General features: G+C 46.8%; 1 long non-coding RNA gene across 1 annotated transcript; it reads right to left on the minus strand.

Annotated features, from left to right (window-relative positions):
• Positions 1 to 589: 589 nt before the first annotated feature.
• LOC138920116 (uncharacterized) lies at positions 590 to 5,753 on the minus strand. Its single transcript, XR_011430793.1, has 2 exons — positions 5,600 to 5,753; positions 590 to 4,071 (listed from the first exon to the last, which is right to left on the minus strand). It is a non-coding gene; the product is annotated as an uncharacterized lncRNA (long non-coding RNA).
• Between the last annotated feature and the right edge of the window lie 16,055 nt (positions 5,754 to 21,808).

Below are 21,808 nucleotides of genomic sequence, written 5' to 3' on the forward strand. Positions count from 1 at the left end.
ACCCAGGATCCGAACTGGCAAACCCTGGCCACCGAAGCAGAACGTGTGCACTTAACTGCTGCATCACCAGGCCGGCCCCTCTGTTGACTTATTTTTCAGATCTATTTTCTCTTCATTGTTCAGATTGAGTATATTCTATTGATTTGTCCTCAGGTTCACTGATTCTATCCTTGTCATCTCCATTCTATTTTTTTTTTGTTTTTTTGAGGAATATTAGCCCTGAGCTAACTACTGCCAATCCTCCTCTTTTTGCTGAGGAAGACTGGCCCTGAGCTAACATCCCTGCCCATCTTCCTCTACTTTATATGTGGGATGCCTACCACAGCATGGCTTTTGCCAAGCAGTGCCATGCCCACACCCGGGATCCAAACCAGCAAACCCCAGGCTACTGAGAAGCAGAATGTGCAAACTTAACTGCTGCGCCACCGGGCCAACCCCTCCATTCTGCTTTTGAGTCCATCCAGTGACTTTTAAAATTTTGATTACTGTATTTGTGAGTTCTACAATTTCCATTTAGTTCTTTCTATACCTTCTATTTCTTTCCTGAGATTTTCTATGTTTTCATTTATTTCAAGAGATTTGTAATTCATTGTAGAAGTTTTATTTTTTTTAAATTAATTAATTAATTAATTTTTGGTGAGGAAGACTAACCCTGAGCTAACATCTGGGCCAATCTTCCTCTGTTTTGTATGTGGGATGCCACCACAGTGTGGCTTGATGAGCCATATCTAGGTCCAAGCCCAGCATCCGAACTGGTGAGCCCCAGGCCGCAGAAGCAGAGCACACGAATTTAACCAGTACACCACCAGCCAGCCCAGTACAAGTCTTTTTATGGTGACAACTTTAAAATCCTTGTCAGATAATTCCATATCTGAGTCTTCTTAATATTAGCATCTGTTGTCTTTTCTCATTTAAATTGTGGTTTTCCCGGTTCCTGGTGTGATGTTTGATTGTGTCCTGGACGTTTTGATTCTTAAGCTGGGAGACCTTTGATCCTAAGTCTTCCCTTTTGGCGAGCAGTCATGAGCAATCACTATTTAGATTTGGTGTGTAGGTTCTGATCTACTTTTGTGGGTATTTGTATCAGTGACAGTTTGGCTTTCTGAGCCTTTTGAATTCTATCTTTGTCTGCTTTGCTCTTCTGTGTTGCTGGGGCTCCTGCTCTGTCTTATCTGGTGCCATCTGTGGGGGCGGAAGCACTTCCGTGGAACATCTGTTGTCGTTTCACCACCTCAGTGGCAGCCAGTAGAGACACAGAGCCCTGTGGATCAGGCTGCCTGCAGCAGCTGCAGTTGTAGACTGAGGGGTTCAGGCTCCCCACTAGGTCCCTGCGGGGTCCCCCCTTGGCCAGAGAGAGTGGGCTTTTCTTGTGTTGTGTTGTCTGTGCTGTTGCTCATTCTGGGTTGCAGGCCTCTCCAGTGCCCAGTCTGGAGGTACATGGGAGATAAAAAGAAAACCCAGCAGACTCATCCCATTGTGGTTCCTCAAGTCTTGAGGCTCCCAGCCAGTCTGCCTTCTCTCTTCCAGCTTTCAGAGTCCTTCTATCATTGTCTATTGAATCATTTCCATGGTATTTTGATGCATTTAGAGGGGAGGAGCTGGAAAACTGATTCTATGTCATCTTCTAGAATTGGAAGCCTATTTGGATGACTTTGATGTATTTTAAAAAAACCCAGGAAAACGAATAATCACTAAATGTATTTTGTTTGGGAAATAAAATATTTCAAAATGTATAACCCAATGGAGGGAAATAGTAAGTTGATTTTATGGGTCGAATTGTCGCACCCCCTCCCAACACATCCCAAAGGATATGTTGACATCTTAACCCCAGTACCTCAAAATGTGACCTTATTTGGAAATAGAGTCATTAAAGATGTAATTAAGTCATAATGAGGTCATTTTGGAGTACAGTGGCCCCCATAATCCAAAACGACTGATGTCGTTATAAAAAGAAGGAAATTTGGACACAGACACAGAGGGAAGACAGCCATGTGAGGAGACCATTGGTAGAAATACGGAGGCAGGGATTGGAAGGAAGCGTTGACAAGCCAAGAAACGTCAAAGATTGCATTGCTGGCTATCACCAAAAGCATGAACCAGATTCTCGCTCAGAGGCCTCAGGAGGACCGACCTCACCGACACCTTGGTTGCAAACTGCTGGCCTCCAGAACCGTGAGAGAACAAACGTCTGTTTTTAAGCCACCTGGTTTGTGGAACTGTGTTCCGGCAGCCTTAGGAAATTAAGGCAGTTGGGAACTAGTGATCTGGTAAGCTTAACCATGAGATTTAGAGAGACAAAAATATGGACACCATGCCTCATTAAGTCGTGACCCACTGTCTAGGCAAATGTTCTTACAATGGGACGGAGAATCAAAAGGAAGATCTGGGAGGTTGCCGCCTGTGGCACTCCAGGGAGGCGGCAGCGCAGGCACCTAGGTGCCCAGTCTCCACTGCCTGCCTTTGAATGGACCACACGGCAACGGGCATCTCCTTGTAACTATGGTGGACTAGGAACAGACACCCTTCTTTTGTTTGCTGGGCAATTGTAATGCCTTTAGATTCTTGTGCAACCACCAAAGTCAGGAGGTTCCCCTGCGTCAATGGTTGGGATGGAACGTTTCACCACATGACGTGACTGACACCTCAGTGTGGGGTGGTGGCATAAAGCATCTCTTTCATTAGTTAAAGATGATTCACACGGCCCAATTTTGGCCTCACTGTTTTGGAAAATGGCTTCAAATGAAGAAATAGGGTAGGAAAAATATCTCCCCTAACCACTATCAAAAACAGGAAAATACATCTTTATATCATCCTTTATGTTTTTTTCCCCAAGTAGTTTCACTTCCAATTCTCACTTTAGAAACCAATATGCCCAGAAGCTGGGTGACCTTTCAGGGCCACTCTCTGCTGACGGGTGGAGACCTCTCACAATTTTATTGCTTTCCCAATTAAAAGATTCAGTTGAATGAATCACAGATATTCTTAAAGTCGCAACAGAATCAGGGCATTTTTTTTTTGGTTCCAATTTGGATGGAGGAATTCAAGATCATGGCTCCTCCTTTGATGTAAACATTCACACATAACTTGGATCTAATTTGGAATTTTCAGGGCCACTTGGGGCAGATGGAAGAAAGCGCTTAATGAGCGCCTACTGTGTTCCAGGCTTCGTGCTGGGTGCATTTCACTGAAACACATCTGTTAGCCTGTGGTCCTGCGGCGGAAAGATGCAAAGGGAATCATTTCCAATGGAAAATATCTAGTTAAACTACAATGATTCAAACATAATTTTAAAAGAATAGAATATTTCCTCCTCTTATTAGAAGCCCAGAGCCCACTTTCTCAGAGTCTTATGAAATAAGCCGTTTCTTTGGAAATGCAGCATCTCCAGGGGTCTTGTAGGCAGGAATAAAATCCTGGCTCTGTTTAGACCTTTCATCACATGTAATGGATTCTCAAACTCTGCCAGCCAAGAGAGAGCAGCAACAGCCCCTGAGAGGCTAGCTCTCCGGACAGAGTTTCATTGTATTCGACTCTGTGATCTTCCTGCCAAAAAGCAATCCCACAAGCAGCGTCTTGAAGAACACCTCCGCCCCCCAGCCCCACCCAGTGGGACCACCCTCCAGAGCTTTGAGTCAGAGGGACGTTGGAAAGGCGGGGAGGGGGCATCTTCTGAAGTTGTCTGACTCAGGACGGATGCCTTGAGACCACGCTGCCAATCATAAACAGAAGCCTGGCTTTGGTTCCTTAGTCGCAATTAAGCAACCGCATAGTTTCCTAACAAGCCCCCAAATGTTGTGTTATCAGTCCAGGTGGCTGGATCACAAGCCCCAGGTATGTTCAGGGAAGTGGGCTGGTCGTGTGTCATCCCCGTTGGGCTCTCATTGCCATTGTGCAATCTTTTGAAGGATCATGAGAAGACTTGGTGAGCTGGCTCGGGTGAGGTCATCTTCTCAGATTAGATGCTCAGCAAGCACCCTCCAGTGGTTGTTATAGCAGGAAAGACTCTGCTGCTTCTCAAATAACAGTTTCTATTTATATGGTCCCAGAGTCTGCCAGCATTATTTGCGAGAGCTGTGGGTAAGCAGTGGGGGAGCCATCATCAGAAAAATCCCAACAGCTGCAACTTCCACCTGCCTGCGCCTGGCTCCTCTGTCCTACAGTACTCCCTTCCCACTGCCTCCAATTTGTGCAAGTATAACATTTTGGGGCTTTGCATGATATTATTCTGCCTGTTGCTTTGTGTGTGTGTGTGAAACCTAAGTCAACCTGAATTACTCAGTCTCTGGGGCAATTGAGCGGCTGAAATCTCAACATGGGAATTTTAGGTCCTTGTCAATCAAATTCTAATACCGACCTGGGCTGGTGGCAGTCTGGCTACAGATGCACTCGCTCTCCTCTCCCTCTGCCCGACCCAGATACGTCATCCCAAACCACCACCAGGGTGTTTCCTACTCAGATACCTCCCAGGTTGTGCAATTGTCTAAAGATAACATCCAGAATCACCAGCCTGGCATCCAAACTCGCCTACTTCCTCCCATCCCCTCCCCAAGGAGACCCTAACCTCCCTCCCAGCTGTCTTTCCTACTCATTCCTCATTTAAAAAATCACATTGCTCTCTTGAAAGTTCCTAAAGATGTGTTAATTTCCAGACCACGACGTATTGTCCAAGTTCTCGTCCTCCTAGAGGGCTCTGCACCATTTGGCACCGGGCATCTGCCCACCAGCCTTGCTCTCCTAACCATCCCCCTGCCTTGCCTCCCACTCCGCCACTCTCTCCTGGGTTTCTTTTCAAGAGTAGCTCCATTCCATCTGCCTCTTTCTCTAACTCCTCTTCCTTCTTCTGTCCATTTAACCTGGATTTCACAATCATCATAATGACACTAGCTACCATTCTTTGGGCTCTGCCTGGTGCCAGGCATTGCCATCGGGGCTTTACAGGCACTATCTCACTTACTTTTCTTAACTTCCCTGTACGGTAGATTCTATTGTCATCCCTAGTTTACAGGTTAAGGAATTGAGGCACAGAGGGATTTAGTAACCTACCCAAGGTCACACAGCTAGTTAGTGGCAGAGCAGGCCTTGAACTCAGGTCTGACACTGTAACCAGTGACGTTTATCACCCCCCTGGAAACTGTTCTTGGCCTTCTTTCCCCTCCTTCCTCCTTCTCCCCTCTGGCTTCTTCTCCTCCTTTCCCCTCCCCGCCCCTCTTCTCTCCATTTGCCATCCCCTCTCCTTGGGAAACCTTACTGACCTTGCAGCTTTTGCTCACCTACCTGACTGACCTCTCTCAAAGCTCAACCTTCAGCCCCCACCTCTGTCTTGAGCTCCAAATGCACCCTCGCATTTATAGCTTCCTAATGGCCATGTCTCCCCCACGGGCCCTATGGGGGCCCAGAGAACCCATCGCCTCCCCCATCTTGCCGGCCCCATGATCCTGAATTATCCATTCAGAGTCTCTCTCCTCCTGGTCACTTAGACTCAAGACCTCTCTTTCCCTTGGGCCATCCTCCTTCCCACCTCTGCCCAGTGCAGACTTTGGACTGAGCCTTCACCTCGTCTCTCAATGGGTCTGGAGGCTTCCCTTCCCTCCAGTCTCACCTCTACTTGGCGAAGTCAGGCAATGTCACCGCTTGTTTCCATCACTCACAGGCCTCTGGGTTTAGAGTATTCAATTAATTCAGCAAGGAGGCCATTAGATTGACGTGGCTCTAACGCCGCGGCAGCCTATGTAAGCAAACCAACCTCTAAGCCTGTAAATGCCTCAAGGTTACGAAATCGAAATGCGAAGGACAGCCAATCACAAGCAGCCAACTAGGCTTTAAGTTATAGCCAAACAAATCATTTCCTTTCTTTGCTTCTGTACTTGATATAAGTCTTTCCCCTGGTTCCTGTTGGCAGAACGCTCCTAACCAATTCCGGTTTGGTGCTGCCTGATTCAAATTGATAAATGCTCAAATCAACTCTTAAAATCTTTAATATGCTTCAGTTTATCTTTTAACAAGAGCTTCCTGCTTTCCCAACTCCATCTAAACTCACATTGTGATGCCAAATTATTTTTCATGAGGCAGAGCTCAAATCGCATTCATGGCTAACTCTTCCGTAACGCTAAATGCCAGGCCCTCTTGCAAGAGCTTTACCCAGTTAGCCCTCACAATAACTCTAGGACATCAGTCCTATAATCATCCCCATTTTGCAGATGGGAGACTGAGGCTCAGAGAGGAGCCATAGCTTGTCACAGATTACACAGCTACTAGGTGGCAGGGCTGGGATTTGAATCCAGGCAGCCCAACTCATAACCACTACACCACACTGTCTCATGTCACACACCTGCTCAAAAACACTCAATGGCTCCCTGTTGCCCAGGAAGTGCAGCATGAACTGCTTCAAGGGCCCCTATGAGCTGGTCTCAATTTACTAATCCAGCATTAGCTCCTCCTCCTACCCTTTCTGCTCCCAATGCTTTGACCAAATGCCCTCCTTGCTGCCCACGACACCTGAGAGTTTTCCACCTTTGGCTTTGTTAACGCCAACTCTGTGCCAAGGATGTCCATTCCCCACATCGCCATGGCCAAGCCATGCTCACCCTCGGAAGCCTGTCTCAAATGTCATGGCCTCCATGAAGACACCTTATTTTCCTACCAAGCAGGCAGAAGCATCCCTCCGTCCTCTGAGCTCCCCATCTCTTCTCCTGCCCCTGCCCTAAGGGCCTGGGCTCTGCCTCCTCCACATCATTGTTGCTTATTTTCCTGCTTGAGCTCTGCTAGTAGATTCTGGGATACAGGAGCTAGTCTGGATCATCTGTGCATTCCCTTCTGCACCTGCTCTGTGCTGTCCACACACCTGGAGCCCAAGCAGCAAATGAGTGATCCGAGTTTGCTTTAAGAATGTTATCTTGTACCACTTCACAGCCATTAAGATGGCTATTATTAAAAAAAAAAAAAAAAACAAAAACAGAAAATAACAAGGGTTGGCAAGGACATGGAGAAACTGGAACTGCTGTGCATTGCTGGTGGAAATGTAAAATGGTACAACCGCTGTGGAAAATAGTATGGTGATTTCTCAAAAATTAAAAGTAGAATTACCATATGGTTCAGTAATAATTCCATTTCTGGGTATTTACCCCAAAGAGTTGGAAAGAGGGACTTGAAGAGATCTTTGCACAGCAATGTTCATAGCAGCATTATTCACAACAGCCAAAAGTAGAAGCAATGCGAATGTCTATTGACCGATGAATGGAGAAACAAAATGTGGTATACTCATACGATGGAATACTATTCAGCCATAAAAAGGAAGGAAATTCTGACACATGTTACAACATAGTTGAACCTAGAAGACACTATGCTAAGTGAAATAAGCCAGTCATAAAAAGACAATTAGTGTATGATTCCACTTATATGAGGCCCCTAGAGTAGTCAGATTCACAGAGACAGAGAGTAGGATGGTGGTTGCCAGGGGCTGGGGGAGGGGGAATGGAAAGTTTCTAGTGGGTAGAGGGTTTCAGTTTGGGAAGATGAGAAAGTTCTGGAGAAGCATGGTGCGGATGATGCACAACAATGTGAATGTCCTTACTGCCACAGAACTGTACACTTAAAACAGTATATTTCATCACAATTAAAAAAAGAGAATGTTATCTTGACAGTAGGTTGTATTGGAGTCGGGGAGGCTGTGGGAAGGGAGATCACCTAGGGGTTGCTGCAAACATTTCAAGGTGGTTATGGAGGGGCCAGGCCATACCTGCTGATCAGTGACGGTGGTTACGGATGGTTGAGCAGGGAGACAAGGATATGAATCCAATTCCACCACACCCTAGCTTTGGAAACTTGGACAAGCCTTTTTACTTCTCTGAACCTCATCTGTGAAAAGGGTCATCCTAATGATAAGTGCTTAGCTCAGTGCTTGGCACACACAAGGACTCAGTGATTGGTAGCCCTCAGCACCTCAGCATATCCTAGCGCCATGTTGCTCAAAGTGTGGATGGAGGACCAGCTGTGTCAACATCACCTGGGGGCTTGTTAGAAATGGACATTGGTAAGTCCTGCCCCAGACCTACTGTATCAGAATCTCTAGCAGTGTGTTTTAACAAGACTTCCAGAATGTTCTTTTGTCCTAGTTGAACTTTGAGAGGACCTGGGCTGGAAGTACAGATGTTATGGCAACTGTTACTCAGAACTAAAGAAAAACCAAGAGTCTAGGCTTAGCAACAGCTAGTTAATTAGACTAATCTTCAGAGACCAGAATTTGGCAGTGGGAAGGTCATGGCCCCCACAGTAAATCTTCGTCCTTGGACATAGACATGGTTTTATCATAATTCTTCAGGGAACTGGCCATGTGATGGGCAAGTTGTGAGCGCAGTGACGGAGAGGACCGACTAGCCTAGCAGCATGCATCATAGTAGCACTTGACAGTGTGCATTACTGAACAGGCGGGAGGGTTCTTGTAATTTGCCAAGTGGTCAAGCGAATTGATTGTCCCCGCTGGGCGCCTGCTTCCAGAAGGGGCAGCAAGGGAGGGAGTGGGACAGAGATAAGCTGTCCATTCTGCCTTTATCTCAGGGAGTTAGAGCTGAGATACTGTCTCCTTGCACGGCCAAGAAGGACAGAAAGAGAAGATGATAACAATGAATACTGGTGTGGCGCTGGGAAAGTCGGCTCAGTGGGTGATGTAACCGAAATGCATGTTGCCTTTTGAAGGAGCACCCAAGGAGCACCCCGTCCTCAAGACCTCCCTCGCTCAGGGGTGTATACCTGGAAGAACGAGAAGGCCTGATAGTCAAGACATCGGGTTCACGCCTCCATGTCTCGAGAATGAATCTGTTACAGCTGCTCCATCTCCAGGGGCTGGAGATGTTGAGAAAGTTGGAGGGAGGTTACACGGGACAAGACACAAGACTCCAGACTCCATGAACCCTCCTCACTTAAAGCAAGGGGTGCATAACCCACCCATGAATGTTTAGGGGCAGGTCTATAGTGATTGGAGGAAGGACGAGTGTCCAGCTGGGTCCATTAGGGCTGGGGGGGGGGGTTACCTGGAGGAACGGTGCATTTTGCAAAGAACCCACCCTCTCTGGGATGGGTTCCTATTGCCAAAAGAGCTCGCTATGGAAGCTTCATGAGTGGCTCACAGACAGGGTCCATTCATGGCCATGGCCCCTGCCCCCCGAGCCCCAGCACAAGGTCAAAGCGTTCACCTCCATGCCCTTTTGGCAACAGTGGGGCTGCCAGCAGGAGGCATGTGGTGAATGGGAAGGAGGGGCTGGCTGAGCAGCCTATGGGGCATTTGGCGGGCACCCCTGGCTTGTGTGGCTGTGGGTGGCAGGGAGGCCTCAGAAGCTTAAAAAAATTTGTTTTATTGAGATGAAATTCACCTCATATAAGACTCACCATTTGTACAATTCTGTGGCACTTAGTACACTGACAACATTGGGTGCTACCACCAGTATCTGGGAGAAGTTTTGACCCTAAGTGCAGGAGAGGGGGGCAGGGGGCAGGTGCCGGAAGTGCTGTTGGGTGAAGAGAGTGAGGCTGTTTGAACATCTCAGGAGTGAGAGGCCGGGCTCAGATGATCTGGTGGACACGGTTGGAAGTTTAGGCCTGGAGCTGGGGAGAGACGTGCACATCTTGATGGGGGACAGTTAAGCTCAGAACGTGAAGGGACTGCTGAGGGAGAGAGCAACCAAGAGAAGGAAGGGGACCCCAAGCAGAGGCCGAGAGTCCTTCACATGTATGGGGGAGAAACTGGGCCAGGGCAGGAGGCTGCCAGGCTTCTGTGCAAGGCCAAAGGAGAGCTCCATTGAGACCAGCATTCCTTCCCTTTGTGCTGACCAGAGAAACGTTGGGCGGGGGGAGTACAATGCATGGATGTGACTTTCCCAGATGTTCCGGACGGCTCTGTCAGTTCATGCCAATGGTCCTTTCTTCTCCATTTCCCCAGCTGTATTGGACTCCCCATGACTTCATTCTTGAGATTTTCTATGAACAGAGATGCACTTTGTGAGTCAGACAGTACAACAATGGTCCCAGTGGTTTCTGCAGCCAGGAGAAGAGGGTCACTGATCCCTGGCCCCTGGCTTTGGAGGTTCCTCCTGGCCCTCCCCCAGTCGTGCCCCTCCCCAGAGTGGGAGGAGCCCATCTGGCCAAGGGGCTGCCTCCATCAGAGCTTGTGCTCTTCCTTCTCTCCATACTCGGGGTACCTGGATGCCAGAAATCCCACCCCAGAAGTCCTAAGCCTGCTTTCTTGGCCTGTCCTCCCAGGGTGGGCTGCACTGCCTTAGGTCAGTGGGAGGCTAAGAGGCAGCTTTTTGTGGAAGGTGTGGATAGAGCTCGAGTGTGTGGATTAGGGAGTCCAGGGGCTTGAGTGAGAGGTCCCTCTGAGGTTGGATCAGGAAAGAGGGACTGCTGGGGGCTTCTCCATGTTCTGGTCTGGGAGTCTGACTTGGTCTTACATGCCTTTATGGGGTATATCTGTTAATGCAGGAGGACAGAAGTGTTTTCATTTAACCGTTTGTTAGCTTGATTTATCACTTTAAATATTTAGATGTGGGGTGAGCAGCTCCCCCTTGATCCTTTCACCTGGAGTCTTCCACATGCGGGGAGCAGGCCTGCCTGCAGCGTTCTCCATGGTTAGACTGTGATGGCCTAGCCATGATTTCTGACATATTTTCTTCTCCTTAGAGCCTGAAATGTGGTGCTGGGAAATCTTTTTTTAGAACCTAAAAACTTGAATGATGAACTGGGTAAGTGACAGCTGGATATCCCTTTCTGGCTTGCTCTCCATCACTTCCTTGCACGGCACCCTTTGTTGGAGGGCTGGGAATATAAACTTTTATGTGCATGCCTGCGTGTGTGAACAGTTCTCCCCTACTTGGCCTAGAAACCGAGGGCTCATGCTTATGAGCTGACAAGCCCTCTTGCAGTTGTTAGGGCCTCTAGAAAAATCTAGAAATCCTCATTCAGTCTCAGGCTTAGATTCCAACTTCTCAGGGGACCCTAACCAACCATAACACAATAAACATCATGACAACTGCTACACCCTCACCATCTCAACCACTGTCACCTGCCTCCTCTCACCTCCACTGCCCCTGCCTCAACCATTGCCACCACCACTACCATTGCCGCCTCCAGCACCACCACTTATCACTTTCCAAACCTCTCTCCTGCCACACGCTGACTAACATTACAAATACCACCACAACAACCCCACCATGATCCCATCACCACCATCACCACCACCATCACTACCATCCCACCATCACCACCACCACCACCATCACCACCACCACCACCATCAGCCTACCACCACCACCACCACCACCATCACCAACACCATCATCACCACCACCCCACCATCACCACCACCATCACCACCACTATGCACCATTCAATCAACAAACACTTACTGGACATCTACTTTGTGCCAGATACTGTTCTAGGCACTTGGGCTACATCATTGAACAAAACAGACAATGCCCCTGTAGAGCTTACATTCTAGGAGGGGATTGGGGGGAACCCAATACACCATAAATATAATAAAGATGTAAATGACCTAATATGTTAGACTTGATAGATGGTATAGAAAAGAAGTAGAGCAAGGTAGCAGGGGTCAGCGGGGGAGGCGAGCATCGGGCTGCAGTTCACACACAGTGGTCAGGGACAGCATTCGAGTAAGGACGTGAAAGCAGGCAGGGAGCGGGCTGTGCTGACTCACACCCTTTACTGAGGACTTACTACGTGCTTTTTGTACATCCACAACATTATAAACAGGCCTCTGCAAAAGACTGAAGTGGTAAAGACTAAATTCCTTGAAAAGTGTTTTAACCAGGGCTCCAGTCAGGTGAACATTTCAAGAGCTCAGAGAAGCCTTGCTCAGGTTTCTTTTTCAATGCTGCCCCCTAGTGCTGAATAAAAGCAGTGCAGGGTCAACATATACCAAGGTGGTCCGCAGTTCAAGAACCCATGGCTCTCCCCTTGTGTGAGAATTCCCCAGCCCCAGACATCAACAAGTAAATGTTCCAAAATATAGGAAAAAGTATTGTGACACAAACATGTTTTAAATCCCCAAATCTAACATGGGTAAAGCCCACCTAAAAAATCCCACAATTTGTAAACATATAAATAATATTTTCTTAATTATATTAATAATGATTATATGTTAATAATATTGATACATGTTTTAACCAAATGGAGTTTATACGTTGTATGCAAGGAACATTGTCATCATGATGACATTAAGAAGAAATCTGAGAAAGGACTGCATTGTTAATGAGAATTGAAGGAATTGTCACTTACTGTGTGCCAGGCATTCTGTTCGTGCTTTATATTCATTCCCACTTAAACTTCTCAGCATTCTATGAGGAGAGCCTTATCCCCATTTATCAAGGAGTCACCTGAGACTCAACGAAATTATGAAGCTCTTATGGCTGGTAGGTGGGTATTGAAGTTGAGCTAAAGTTTATCTGGTCCCACACCTAAAGTTCTGGTAAATAGATGTGATAGGTTCTTTCTTAGCCAGATAGGAAGTACGTACTTTAAACCAAGAATCCACCTGTGACTTAATATTGAATAAAAAGGGAAGCTTGGCACACCTTTAACAGGATAAGATGCATCCATCTCAACCCAGACGTGAGCATCAGGCTTAAGGGGATGCATCCTTCTTTAAGTTCCAGAAAAGACAACTGTCCACTAGCATCATATTATTTAATGTTCTTCTGGAGGTCAATGCAATTAGATAAGACAATGATTTTAGGAATTTAAAAATTAGAAAGGAGGAGGTAAAATCATCAATATTTTAAAGATGGTATATGATTATGTAGCAACGAGAGTGTCAGAAACCAAGAGAGAACCCCAGAGCTGGGTAATTGAAATCCTTCCCTGGGCCTTTCCAATCTGGAGCCAAGACCATGAGGCTTTTTCTTGCTGGGCTAAGCCTGGGAAGATGGGAGCAGGGCAGCCACCTGGGGTCTAGTCTTGTTGAGAAAAGCAGAGTGAGAAACGGTGAGGATGATACGGATGGACGTGAGGATGATACAGATGGACGTGAGGATGATACAGATGGATGTGAGGATGGAGAGAGAGAGCAAGGCTGATGGTGTTTGGGCTCTTGCTTTCTTCAAGTTTGCTACACCAGCAAGCAGTTCTCCCTTCTCAACCTAAGCTGCTTTGAATTGGTTGTCTGTCGCTTGAGGCTGAAAAATCGTGACTTGCCCATGGTGTGATATATCTTTATTTTAGGCATGAAGCTTGAGGTTGCCCATTTAAGACATGGCTCCTGGCTTAACTCAGTGCCTTTTCCCCATGACACAGCACATTTGGTTGCTTGTGAGGAAGGAGACGTGTGTACACTGCTGAGATGGCTTCTGGGGCACCTCTGAGGAGCCCCAGAATTCCGCAGCATCCACCTTTACAAAACCCATGGACCAGAAAAAGCTGAATCTGGAGATTTTGGTAGTGCGTACTGGGTACCCACTACTTTTGGGTAGTGGATGTAGGTGCTCAAAATAAAAACATGTTGGTTCCATCCTCATCCTCCCCAGAGGATGTGTACCATAACAAATCTGCCTTTTTAAAAAAAGTCTCATATTATTTTATTTTATTTTTTGCTGGGAAAGATTTGCTTTCAGCTAACATCTGTTGCCAATCTTCCTCTATGTGAGGTGCCGCCACAGCCTGGCTACTGATAGATAGATAAGGGGTATGGTTCCATGCCAGGGCACCAGGCCCAGGCTGCGGAAAGAGAGCACACCAAACTTTTAAACACTAGGCCATCAGGGCTGGCTCAAAAAAGTCTTATATTTTATTTTATTAGTTTTTGGTGAGGAAGATTTGCCCTGAGCTGACATCTGTGCCAATCTTCCTCGACTTTGTATGTGGGATGCCTCCACAGCATGGCTGATGAGTGGAGTAGGTCTGAGTGCACGATCCGATCCTGGGAACCTGGGCTGCCAAAGTGGAGCATGCAGAACTTTAACAGTTCAACCACAGGGTCAGCCCGAAAAAGTCTTATATTTTAAAAACTCACAGCTGCTCAGGAGTCTTGCTCTTGGCTGATTCCTGAACCAGAAGCCTATTTAATGCAACTGACGGCCATCCATGGCCTAAATAGTAAGAAAATTTTGGATATTCTATTTTGTATTTGGTTTACCAGGCCAGAGCTAGGCAAACATGAAGATCAGTTGGATGTGTGAAAAAAATACATGAAATGATATTCAACCTGGCAAACTTTTATCTAAGGAGGATCTGGTTAATTGCATCAGGGTCTCAGTAACTCATGTTCATTTCAGATTTTCTCCTGGAAAATTCAACCCATTTCCCAATGGTACAAGTAACCGGCTGCTCTATTCAACCCACATCTAGAACATTTAGAATTTAATAAAATATTTCTTTATAATGGTCCTCATTTTATATCAATGTACACAAGATAAACTTCAATTCGCGTCACAGCTGAGTTCAGGAGAAGCTGCATAAAAACTGAATTTTTATAAATGAAATGCCTTTTCCCCATTGATTTACACTATAATTTCAGATGCTTTGATTTCATTTTTGAAGCCTTTCAGTAAAAGGTGGAAATAGCTAATAACACTTTAGCTACAAAAATCTCTTTAAATGGCTAATGATTCATCAGAAGCTTTTCAATAGCTTTAAGTTCATTTTTAATGGAATCTTCTCCTAATATATGTATTTATAGCTCCTATTCGCCAAGCCCCTTTCACCAAACCCTTCCATGTACAAATAATTATCCATCTAATTATGGTCGCACAGTCCTGTTCTCAGCCAGGCTCTTTCACGTTACACAGAATGAAGTGCTATGCGCAGGCGATGTGGTGAGTGAGTGAAGCTCATCGTGCATTCCTGTGTGCCCAGGGGATGAGCAGAAAAATGTGCTTCTCTTTTTTGGTGGAAATTCATTTTTTCAGTTTATGTTTGACTGTGAGTTGGAAGGAATCTCTCCTGTCAAGCCCTATTTTTTTGCGATAATGGCTTACGTTCTGAAAGTCCTGGAGAAGGAATGGACTGTTCCAGCAGTAGGAGGAATTCCAGCCAAAGTGGGAAGACAGTGAGTCAGGGATATGGTAGAGCAGGTTCCTGCACTGGGGGCGGGATGAGTTAGCGGACCTGAAACTGTGTGAGTCCTCGCAAGGCGTGGATGTCAGGCCTGGAGAGACGGTGAGGAGCTCCCAGTTCAGGGCCACGCCTTGGGAAGGAGGCAGGTGTCGGAGTGGAACCCTGGTGCCATCTGGCCAAGGCCTCCACGCACCTCAAATAACTATTACAGTGGTATAAAAAATAAAATATTTGAGTCTCTACTATGTCTCAGGTACTTGTCCAAGGGCTTTACACATTGTCTTGGGTTGGGTCCCCAGAAGCACCCCTGAGAGGAAGATTCATATGAAAGTAATGTAGTAGGAGGCCAGTCCAAAGAAAGCCTGCAGGGAAGACAGGAAATGGGCCGAGCAGAGAAGGAGGCAGACAAGAGTACAGAGTCAAGCTGGAGTGTTTGTGCTCCTGTCCCCCAACTGTCTGTTGTCACTTAAGATCTACCCTTGGGGGCTGTGAGGGTTAATACAATGTGTCAACTTGACTGGGCCATGGGGTGCCCAGATATTTGGTCAAACATTATTCTGGGTTTTTCTGTGAGGGTGGTGTTGGGCGAGATTAACATTTGCATTGATAGACTGATGGGCCGACCCCATGGCACAGCAGTTAAGTTTTCACGTTCCACTTTGGTAGCCCGGGGTTTGCTGGTTCAGATCCCAGGTGTGGACATGGCACTGCTTGGCAAGTCGTGCTGTGGCAGGTGTCCCACATATAAAGTGGAGGCAGAAGGGCATGGATCTTAGCTCAGGGCTAGTCTTCCTCAGCAAAAAGAGGAGGATTGGCAGCACATGTTAGCTCAGGGCTAATCTTCCTCAAAAAAAAATAAATAAAATGAAAAAAATAAATTGATAGACTGAGTAAAGCAGATTGCCCTTCCTAATGTGGGTGGGCCTCATCTGATCAGTTGAAGCCTGAATAGAACAAAAGGTTGACCCTCCTTTGAGTAAGAGGGAACTCCTCCTGCCTGACTGCCTTGGAGCTGGGACACTGGGGTTTTTTCCTGCCTTCAGATTGGAACTGTAACATCAGGTCTCCTGGGTCTCAGGCCTTTGGACTTGGACTGCAGCCATACCATCAGCAGCTCGCCTGAGTCTCCAGCTTGCTGACTGCAGATTTTGGGACTTGTCAGCCTCCATAATCATGTGATCCAAATCCTTATTTTATATATATATTCCCTATTGGTTCTGTTTCTCTAGAGGATCTTGCCTGTTACAGGGGAAAATAAATTCCCCGATTCTCCAGCATTTCCAGGCTGCATGTGGGCTGGGCAGGTTCCAGCAGCCTGAGCCAGTCTTGCAACAGAGAGAAGTAGGTGCTGCCTGCCAGGAGTGGAGGCACAGTGCGGCAGCAGCGCAGGAAGAGGAGACACACCAAGGGAATGTGGGGAGGCCCAGGTCTGCTACACTTGTAGCAACTCATTTATCTTACACCAAATTTATGATACACCTACTGCAATTCCACAGATGAGGAAGTCGAGGCGCAAGGGGAGTAAATAATCGGTGACACCAGCTCAGACTTAGTAAGCGTCAGAGCTGGCATTCGGACCCAGGCAATTTGACTCTGGAAGGAAGATGTGCAAAAACCTGCTAAGCTATAGGTAAAAGGAGTAATAACCAGTTATTAACACCCAGTGAGGCTTTGCTAATTCAAGGGTGGGACGGGGTAGAGTAAAAGAGGCAGGGAGGGGTAGCTGAGAGCAGGGCACAGGAGAGAAATGCTAGCAAAGGGAAGCGGGTGTGTGAGCAGGTGGCGCTGACAGGGCGTTCTCCGGTGTGAGCTGCAGACGGATCGCAGTACGGAAGATCTCTGAGGACACGTCTTCCTTAGGGCCCTCACACACCGGGTGTCCTCAGCTGCCTGCTCCGACTCGGCAGAAAACCGGCCCACCGAAGCTCGGCTGGCGGAGTGACCGGCGTGGCCGCGAGAGGGCGCGCCAGCCTCGGGTACCAACGGGATGGCGTTATCCGAGGGAAGCCCGGGCGACCCAACAGTCCCCTCTGGTCCCCTCCAGGCTGTCTGCGGAGAAGGGGCGCCCCAGGAGGCGTTTCCTTGGAGTCTGCCATCTCTGCCTCACCTTAGAGCCCCTTTCCCCGGGAACTGTGCAGCCCCCGCCCCTTTCATATGGGGCGTCCCCCTCTCTCCCGGCTCCCCTCACCACCTGCTACCCTCACCCCACCCCATATCTCAGTGCAAAGTCGGACAGCGCCAGGGCAACGAATTGGCCTTGTTTGGACCAGGAAATTATGTAAATTGGGACACGTAAACAAAATCTGACGGCAGTCTCTTAAGTTTAAAACCTGGGCCTGCTTCTGTTTGATTTGGATTGAGTGCAATTTTTTTAAAGGTGGGGTGGTGGTGAAGTAAAGACGCACATTAAAGGCAAGCTTTGTGGCTCACCCTCTTCACACATCAGATGGTTCCCTCTGCATGGAACCCAACTATCAAAAGGAGCAAGCTCCTCTAGAGGGCTACCTCCTCCAGGAAGCCCCGGGCCATAGAGGACCCTCTGAAGGCCCACGCACTCAGGGTCTCCCCGCCTGCTCGTTGTGTCTTGGTCTTCTCATGGGTCCATGCCCTGGGAATATACCTGGCAGGGGCCAGGCCCTGTCTGCTCCAAACCCTGAGCCCTTGCAGAGGGGACACTGTCATCCGCCCCGCGTAGCTAACCAAGGCCTCGAGCTCTCTGTTTCGGGATTAGGGATGGTTCTTCTTTCCTCTACTTGGAAATGTAGGTTGGCGTCCACCTGGAGCACAGAAAGGCCAGTCACGGACCTGCAGTTCCTGGAGCCATTTGATCTCAGCCTTCAGGGCAGAGCTGGCTGCAGGTGGATGCACTTGGGAGAGGAGGCCTGCGACAGATTGGGCCATTCGGTGAAGCGAGAGGAGGGAAAAGGCCAGGGGGATTAGTGTGCCTTTTAGGCACTCTCCTGACCCCTGGTTGAGTGCTTACAGAAGAGAAACAAGGTCAAATGGGGAAACTGAGGCCAGAAAGGGGGATTGTCCTGGCCAGGTTCACACAAGTGATCAAATGTAATTCAGATATGGACAAATTGGTTGACCCAATAGGCCAAAGATTTTAGTGCTGGTGGCTTTGGGCAACTCATCTACACTATGGAGGCCTCCATTTCTCCACGTGTAAAATCGTGAGGCAATGAGGCATGCGGTGTAATATGGGGCGGGGCGGGGTGCGGGGGCTGCAAAGAGCAATAAGGCAGCGTGCAGATCTGCTTATGCCTCTGCCCATAAAATGCGCCAGCCCAGCCAGGCACTTTAAGGACCAGTTTCCACCAACAAACCGGACAACAAGGATTCCTGTGCCCAAACAGCATTTATCCCAAGAATGATACTGTTGTTTACTACCAAGAAAACTGAACGTTTTATACAGCAAATCCGCAGGAAACTTTAGGAAATCTATGGTCATCTCAATAGACCCTGAACACAGTCAGTTACAATTCAGTCATCATTACGGAGAAGAAACCCTGGGTCACTGAAGCAGAGCGTGCGAACTTAACCACTTGGCCACGTGGCAGACCCCTATTTATTTTTTCTTTTGAGGAAGATTAGCCCTGAGCTAACATCTGCTGCCAATCCTTCCCTTTTTGCTGAGGAAGACTGGCCCTGAGCTAGCTTCCATGACCATCTTCCTCTACCTTATATACGGGATGCCTGCCACAGCATGGCTTGACAAGTGATGTGTAGGTCTGCACCCGGGATCCAAACCAGCAAACCCTGGGCCGCTGAAGTGGAATGTGTGGACTTACCCTCTGTGCCACCAGGCCGGCCCCAATATCCTGATTTTACTGATGAGGAAGCTGAGACAGAGAGAGGTTAGGTGACTTTCCGGTGATGACCCAGCCAGTGGATGGTGGAGTTAGTATTTGAACCCAGGTAGCCTGTGCTCTTCACTACAATTCTAGGCCTAATAGTAAGTGATGCAAATTGGTGGGAAGAAATGATTTGTTTAAAAATGGTGGTGCGAATACTCACTATGTATTAAAACAATCAAGATAGATCCTTACTCACCAGGCCACAAAAATAAGTGATAACTAGATTAAAAGTAAAATGTAAAAATCGAATTGTTAAAACATTAGAAAAAAATACAGGTGACAATAAATTAAGCTCAAGTGAGAAAGTCCTTTCTTAGCGTAAAAATAAATTAATGGCAAAAGAAAGGAATGATAGATAAAATTGTGCATGAAGAATTATCAAAACAAAAATTCTAAAGCAATGGATAAACTAGAATGACAAAATATTAAAATGAAAGTTTCAATTGAGGTCGCCAAATAATAGGAACTATATTGCCACCTGGGGTATGGGACCGTCAGAACTTGTCAAAGGGATATGGGGAAAAGGCATTTGCAGCCGGCTCGACAGACAGTTAATGTCCTTAACGTGTTAGGAATACAATGTCAACACCGCGGTATAAATAGTGACAAATACAGGAGTACGCAAATCACAGAGGAGAAACGTGTATGACCAATAAACATATTTAAAAAGCTCATCCATGTTACCAATCATAGAAATATAAATCAAAATGGAGACAGTATTGTCTATAAAATTGGCAAAGATTTTTTAAACAATTTTGTTGCTGGTGAGGGAGAAATGAGAGGCCCCTTCGCTCACTCATGGTGCATGTGGAATTGGTGTAACCTTTCTAGTAATTAACCGGACAACATGTAACAAGAGTCTGGAAATGTTCATACTCTTTGATCCGTTAATTTCACTTCCAGGAATTTATCCTAAAATAAAACCAGAATTTTGCACAAAGATGCGTATGATGAAGCTCATCGTAGCATTTTTCTCACGAAGAAAAACTGGAAGATGTTAATGTCCAATGGGGAGATGTTTCAAGTATGTTTCATTGCATTCTTATGTGAAGTATATGCAGTCATTAGAAATAGTTTTAAATAGAATTTAATAATATGGAAAAATACAAAATAATGTCAATGAGAAGAAAACAGTGTATTGAACTGCATGTCTTGTGTCCCATTTTTTGCAATATATTATATATGAATATATATCATCTCAGAAAGTCCATCTTTTCTCCATTTATTTATGATGCTTTCTTTATGCATGGAAAAAGTCTGGAAAAGCCCTGTTCATGTTTGTATATAAAAATAAGCATATGGAGGGGCCGGCCCCATGGCCGAGTGGTTAAGTTTGCCTGCTCCGCTTCGGTGGCCCAGGGTTTTACAAGTTCGGATCCTGGGCGCGAACATGGCACTGCTCATCAGGCCACACTGTGGCGGCATCCCACATGCCACAACTAGAAGGACCCACAACTAAAATATACAACTATGTACTGGGGGGATTTGGAGAGAAAAAGCAGAAAGAAAAAATAAGCGCATGGAGACAAATGTGGAAGGTCACGTGGTAGACTGTCTCAACACGGGTCACTTTGGAGGGGGCCATGATGTGGGTGGAGTAGGAGGCAGGAAAGGAGAGGGAGAAAGCAAAAAACAAAGAGAAAAAAACTATTAACAAATTCCACAAACCTGTAAATAAACTATGATTCCGTTACTCCACTTGGGGGTGGGGTGGAGTTGGGTGGGCTATGTTCATCTCTCTGCTCTGTTGTCCTTTCTGGGGTGCCCAATGGGCAATGAGAGTGGGGAAGGCATTGAAGCAGCAGGGGTCTTAGGGGTTTTGCTTGGGCCGTGATCGCTTTGGCAGTCTGGTGAAACTGTGGAGGCTTTCCAGAATTTTATCTTTAAAAAATTAAATACTTAGAACTGCAAAGGAAAACAATCACATTGAAATACAGTTATCAAAATACTTTTACAAAAACCAAATTGATGACGTAGTAATACACATACATCTTTATTAACATATTGAACAACCAGATCCAGGGGCCAGGCGTCTATGCTTTTGAAGTACTGTCTGAATATAAATGACATTTTGAGGTATCTTCCCCAGGTGTCGTGTGACTTGAAACTACTTGCGATTTCTCTTGGTGACAAAGTCACAGATTCTTCTTTCACTCCTGGTGCTTGCTGAAAACACTCACAGATGAAGGAAATGCTCAATTTCAGTTGGAGAGTAGAGAAAACAAAAGGGTATTTTTTTTCTGTCCAAGTTCATAGATCCCTTGAATTCTACCCTCGGATTAAGCACCTCTAGCTTCTGTGACCTCAGGATCCCAGTTTCCCATCCTGGCTCATCCAGGGCACCAGGAGTCTGCCTTTGTTTTCTAGCCTACAGGAAATGGTGAAAATAGTTGTATCCATGGCCCCTGGCTGGAGAAGTGAGACAGTGTGGACTGGCTGTGCTGTGATCACGCCTCCCCTGGCCTGACCAGAAGGAGTGGGAGAAGCATCAGAATGCTGTAGATGCTGGAAGTCCTCAAACACACAGACTTGGCTGTTCACATTTGTTCCAAGCCCCAGTTTCTTATTACTGTCACCAGATACAGAATCAGATGTTCCCTCAGGGCATCTTAGGTGCCACCTACTCCGGGATTATTGGGATGGCACTTCTGGTTCCTTCCATTCCTAGGCCATCATGACCGGGGAGCTGGAGGGCCCCTTCTCCCAGGGCCCACTGTCTATCCTCTGGGTTCCCTTCACTGTCCTTTCTTGATTCCACTTTTCAGAGGCATGTTTTTCTCACATGCCTTTTAACCTGTGTCTGCTTTTTACTAAAAGTCTATGAGATCTACTCAGAGTTTTGTTTTCCCCCATCACCTTCTGTGACTCAGTGATGAATGATCCTTTCAAAG

This window comes from Equus caballus, chromosome 22 (genome assembly GCF_041296265.1).
Source record: "Equus caballus isolate H_3958 breed thoroughbred chromosome 22, TB-T2T, whole genome shotgun sequence".
Classification (NCBI taxonomy): Eukaryota; Metazoa; Chordata; class Mammalia; order Perissodactyla; family Equidae; genus Equus; species Equus caballus.